Here is a 6087-nt window from a genome sequence, read left to right on the forward strand (position 1 = left end):
ATGGCTAACACTACCAGCACTCTCCAATCATAGGGGGTACCTTCACTACCAGTAGTGCCTACTGATAGGGTGGAGAATGGTTAACCCTACCAGTACTCCCCAATCATAGGGGGGTACCATCACTACCAGTAGTCCCTACTCATAGGGTGGGAGTGGCTAACACTACCAGAACTCCCCAATCATAGGGGGGACCATCACTACCAGTAGTTCCTACTCATAGGGTGGGGGATGGCTAACACTACCAGCACTCCCCTATCATAGGGGGGTACCATTACTACCAATAGTCCCTACTCATAGGGTGGGGGATGTCTAACACTACCAGCACTCTCCAACAATCATAGGGGGGGTACCATCACTACCACACAATACACACACACAGACACCCATACTAAGGACTCCTATGTAGACTGCGGCTTTTTGTTGATCAAGAAGCATACCATGACAGCAATGGGACACACTTACAATGATGAATGTGCAGACTGATGAGCTAGGAGTCCCAGGGACAGTATGAAAAACATACAACCAACTTCCAGCCAGTGGCCCACAAAAACTATACCAATGCATGGGTGCAGATGCACAAACACAACCAGTCAGCCTCACACTGCATATCGAACACAACTTGTGTGTGTGTCTCAGTGTACCCAGGCTAGTACGATACACATGATGTGTGCCTGGTCTCCAATGAGACATATGTGTACACAGGGCAATCCAGAAGTTACACAGGAATTGGATACCTCTATTTGGGCAATCCAGCATTGTCAGATGAGTGGGTTCACAACAGACTCATGTGACATAAGCTGGCCAGAACTCCAACCAACACAGCAAGAGACAGACCACTCCATCAGTACCCACAAGGACCCTACATTGTGGTGACAGTAGCCTGTATGATAATCCCTCTGTGATGACTACTTTGGATGTAACCCATACTGTGGAGCACAGTCACATGTGTGTATCTTGTCATGTTGTGACAGACAAACTTTGATGACGCTCACACAGAAAAATCACTGTGCATGGCCTGCAATTTAAGGTCACTATGTCGGTAGGGGTCTGGACATGAGACATCTCAGTTATACCCACTCTCAACATCACACACCTTGATCTGCAACAATGTGCAGCATCTAAGCCCACATGGACTGGTGACATTGCACTTGCACCTATGACAATCCCAGTGGTGGAGGGAGGATCCAAGGTGTACAAACACATCACGCATGGCCAGTCCACAACCCTTGTGAATGTTTTCCACAATGCATAGTATGCGTAACAAGTGCATGATGTGAAACGAATCTGACACATCGGGATCCCTGTCACAGTCCCATACCGATGAAGAGCCCTAGGAGACCCAAAAAGAAAACATGTTGACAGCACACAACATTGAAGTTTCAGATCTGATAAGCGTGAGCAGTCACACACACATACAGGTGACCCAGTCACAGAAAGACACCATGTAGTGAAAAGAACCTGATGTGTGAAACACAAATGTGCCGTGGTGAATCCTGAATCTGTCCCATGTGTGTTTGCCCACATTCCAGGTCCTTACATCAAACAGACCCACGGATTACACCCGAATGACCAGTACTCTACCATGCACCTACATCCCAGAAAACCTACTTCAAAGACGTTGGATAAACACAAGACAAATCAGCAAGCATCACAAACCGGAACATCTGCAGGGAATATAGGCTGTGTAGAAACAGGGAAGGTTACCCACAGAGACTTGCTCACGTAACATACCACATCGGCCCAGTCTATGTCACGGAAGAAAACACTGTCATGAGGTAACACCACACATGTGTATGGTCAACTGTGTCAAACGTCTGTGCAGGGCTAAGTTATGTCAGCATAAAAATTGGTCACTGAGACAACAATTACGACACCTTGAAAGCTCTTCTCACATCAACTTGTGTACAGGAGTGACTCTTAAGTCATCTGCACAACATCAAAACACATGGCTAGCAAGTTGCACTGAAGACTCACATCACTTGTTCATCATTGATGTGACAATCTGCATGTCCAGTGTAGATGGTCCAACTGTCTGGAAAAAGTACAATGTGCACAAATCTGAGCCCAAAATATGAGCAACAGTGTAAGCCAAATATGTGAAGTTGTGAAAAGAAGGTGGCACTCACTGTGCCAAGTAATTCTGATCATGACCACCTCAAATTGCAGCAAAGGATGACATGGCTACATACCGTTATAAGATACCATGGACCACATTCAGTCAATCCCATCACCAAATCACATATTTACAACAAACACAATAGCATAAGCAACTTAATGACAATCTTCAGCAACATCATGTACATTAAATGCAAAACTAGCCAAAAACAAACTTTAGCTTTATTCAGCTTTCGGAAAATGAACAGTTTGATACGACGATAAACCCAAAGGCCAATGGCCAGTTCAATGTAATTATCCGGACTTTTTTTTATGACATATGACTATTATTCACACATTGTTTGCCTGCACTGCTACAGCCAGGGGACATCTTCCCTTGGAGGGGCATACATAGGGGCAGTCTAGGCACCACAGGGACAGGATGATCAGGGGATAGCAATAGGGGGCAGGGGAGGTGTGGTGGGTGCAGGAGTGTCAGTGGCAACTACAGTGGATGTGTCTGATGCAGTGTGCGCCGTCACCACTGCAGTGCCCAAGTCAGAAGGAGTGGATGGGATCTTCACTGCAGTGCCAATGTCCACAGGTGTTGTCTGGGGCTCAGATGAAGTGTGAGGGTCAGATGGGCAGGACATGGTCTCCACAGTAGTCATAGGAACAGGCTGAGGGGGTGAGGTTTGTGTGGAAGGGGGGAGGGCCTAATCAATATGGGGATGTTGTACCTGTGTGTGGGTGAACCTGGGGCAGGGTGTGGTGTGGGAACCCAAGGAGTGGTGGCCTGGGTGCTGGATGATGGAGACTGTGTTGTGGGAGTGCGGGATTGTGGTGGGGTCTTGCTCTTCCTACTCGATTTGAGGTTGGGGTCCTCAGTGTCCCTGCTCTTGGGGAAGGGTGTGCAGGGGTGGGTGGGTCTACCCTCTGGTTGTGTTGGCTTCCTCTTCCCCTTGTGAGTTGGACCTGATGTATTTGTGGGGAAGAGGCAAAGTTCACAGAGGAAGAGCTTCTGTGAAGGGGGGGGTTGCAGGTGAGTCAAGGGAAGAGGTTTTGGAGGGAGAGGTATCTGAGGACTACGGAGTGGTTGTGGATGCTTGTCTCTGTGTCTGTACCCTATCCCCTGTGTGTGTGCCATCAGTCTCCTGAGTGTGCGTGCTTGTGCGTTTTTGCTTTGGCTGCCCTTGCCATGTGCTGCTTGTGTCTGTTGTTGTGTGTGCAGGTGCCTGTGTGAGTGTGCGTTGGTCCGGTAGGGTAGTGGGGATTGTGGATGGTGCAGAGGTAGATGGGGTTAGGGACTGTTGGAGGAGGGACACTGCTGCCATAAGTGAGGAGGCCATGGACTGACTGATCCACTGTTGGGCAGACATGGTTGCTGAGATGACCTCCATCAATGAGACCAATTGTGTCTATAGACCAATGTGAGCATGGAGGACACTGAGCATCGATGTCTGCCCCACATGGATTTGCTTCAGCAAGTCCACAGACTCCACACTCAGGGCAGCAAGTGAGATAGGTACCAGGGGTGCAGTGCCTGGACTGAAGGAGACATGCTCCCTAACACAGGAGTCTCCATGGACATCAGGGCCGGGAGCAACTGGGAGGGTGGAGATGGTGGTGGTGGTGGCGGGGACAGACTCACTATCTGTGCTCTGTGGTGTTGTCACACTGGCCTCCACTGGAGCTGGAGGGGTCTTCAGCTGAGGTAATTGCTGTTGACTGGCCCTCAGTGTGGCTCCCCTCACCCTCAGTGCCACTGGGTCACTCAGACTCTTCCACATTGGAACCAGTCTGGCTCTGTGCCTCCTCTGGGTCCATGGAGCTGTCCCCTGCAGTATCTGCCGATGATGCTGTGAATAAGGAGGAGAAACAGAATCACATCAGTCACCTCTATTCACTGGACACATGACCTTAAATGCAACACATCACTGTGCAAGCCCTTGCATCATTTAAAAGCAACTGCTAAATTGAATACAGATATGTGAACCTGGCACTTATCAGTCTGCCAGTAAACCATGCTTTGCATAGACATGCTAGCAATGGACCCATCACTCCATAGTATGAATGATGTCAGTCATCACATGGGGAGGCATTCACTGATTACCCAGTTGTCTGATCTGCACTGATGGTTACTGTCATGTGTCATTACACACGTCTCATCTCAGGCCACTGACGCTGCATTTGGGACAGCATTTGTGTGGTCAAGCTCATTGTTGATATGATGAACATACTTCCTTTCCCAGACACCGTGATGGCCTCATGTCTTGAAATGCAAATATACAACAGTATGGCTGCAGGACAACAGACAAGTTCCAAGACAGCATGCCTCAGATTTTACTATGAAACACAAGGACACAGGCCTGTCTGGTAAATCACTCAGTACTGACTCCGGAACCCGGGCATTGCATGCCGACTCCACAGTCAGCACCGTGCCACACTTATGTTCGCACTGTGAATGGAATTCCGGTAGTGGTCAAGTATACATGGTCACCACATGCTACACACATTTGAGAGAATCTGAAAATGCCACGTTATAAAAATTACACATTTCAGTTTGTAAGTCAACAACTATGGATACCTGAACACATAAGGGCCTCACAGGGACATAGTAAGGCTGATTACACATATCAGTTCAACCCACCATTATGCACAGATGCGTGTCTACACACATATGTTTTGCCCTGTGTTCAGATCCACTAACCACATGTTTGTTGTCTGTCCATGACAAACATATAGCAGACTTATGAACTACAAAAATCTATGCCAGTCCACCATGACACAGAGTCAGACACATGATAAATACGTTCACAATGGGCAAAGTGTTGGCTTACACCCAAGATTAGGAGGCCAGAGTGTCTCAGATGACCGGAGTAGGCATACTTGTCCATGGGCCATGTGATACATGGGATTACTTGTAGCACCATGCAGTGACTAAGCATTTGTTACACTCATACACTGCTTATGGGTGTGTAGCCAATACCTCACACTGCTATGCTGACCCACAACAGCAATTTGTGCATATATGGGGAGCACTCCCAGAGCACAGGTCATTTATGAAACAAAGTGTTGAAACATGTCACACAATATCCTCACCCATGATTGAAATGTCAGTGTTGCAGATGTGGCTCTCATCAGTCCCTCGGACAACAGCAAATACACGCAACCCAAATGACACATGTCAAAGTGGGTAAGGGACACACCTAGTCATCACATGAGAATGGGGCTTCACAAAATATAGCCACATGGTACTTGTCTGAGCACACAGACAGACTGTGGGAGTGTAACAAGACTGAAGGAGTGCAAACTACAGGTTATACACAATACGTCAAAAAGGCATGGACTTACCCCCTCCTTGCTGCTGTCTGGCCTTCAACTGCCCATCCAGGTCTCGGAAGACCACCGTTAGAATACAGAGCATGTGGGGCATCAGGGTCCGGCATCTGCCCCTCCTGCGAGGAGGCGACAGCTTCAGCTGGACTCTTGCAATCCGTTGGGTCCAGCCATGAAGGTCCTGCCACCTCTTCTGGCAGTGGCGGATGCTGCATCTGAAGACCCCTACTGATCAAACTGCCCGGACATGGGCAGTTGTCCTGTGTGCAAGCCTGCATTCACATCATGAAACAGTGGCTGGAAACCCAAAACATGCCAAATTACACATTTCCATCACTGCACAAGTACAGTACATGCATCAAAACACTCTGAGACTTACATTTACTGAGTGTGCATGCTTGCCCTTGCTGTTCACAATTGCAGTAGTGCCAGTCAGATAACATGTACAATTGAAAAGGCATTAGACTCTACACTCACCTACTCCCCTGGTTTCCCATACAGCTTGCAGTACTGTCGAAGGAGGCTGTCCAGCAGGGCCTGGTTCTCCTGCTCTGTGAATGATGGTGCTCTCTCCACAGTACGTGCCATTGCCGGACACAGGGGATGCAGAGACAGCAGCAGTGGTGTTCTGAGATTCAATCCCATAGCATGTAG

General features: G+C 48.4%; 1 pseudogene; it reads right to left on the minus strand.

Annotated features, from left to right (window-relative positions):
* Nucleotides 1-3179: 3179 nt before the first annotated feature.
* Nucleotides 3180-5521, minus strand: LOC147696966 (uncharacterized; annotated as a pseudogene).
* Nucleotides 5522-6087: the final 566 nt, after the last annotated feature.

Source organism: Lissotriton vulgaris, chromosome 8 (assembly GCF_964263255.1).
Source record: "Lissotriton vulgaris chromosome 8, aLisVul1.2, whole genome shotgun sequence".
In the NCBI taxonomy this organism is placed as follows: Eukaryota; Metazoa; Chordata; class Amphibia; order Caudata; family Salamandridae; genus Lissotriton; species Lissotriton vulgaris.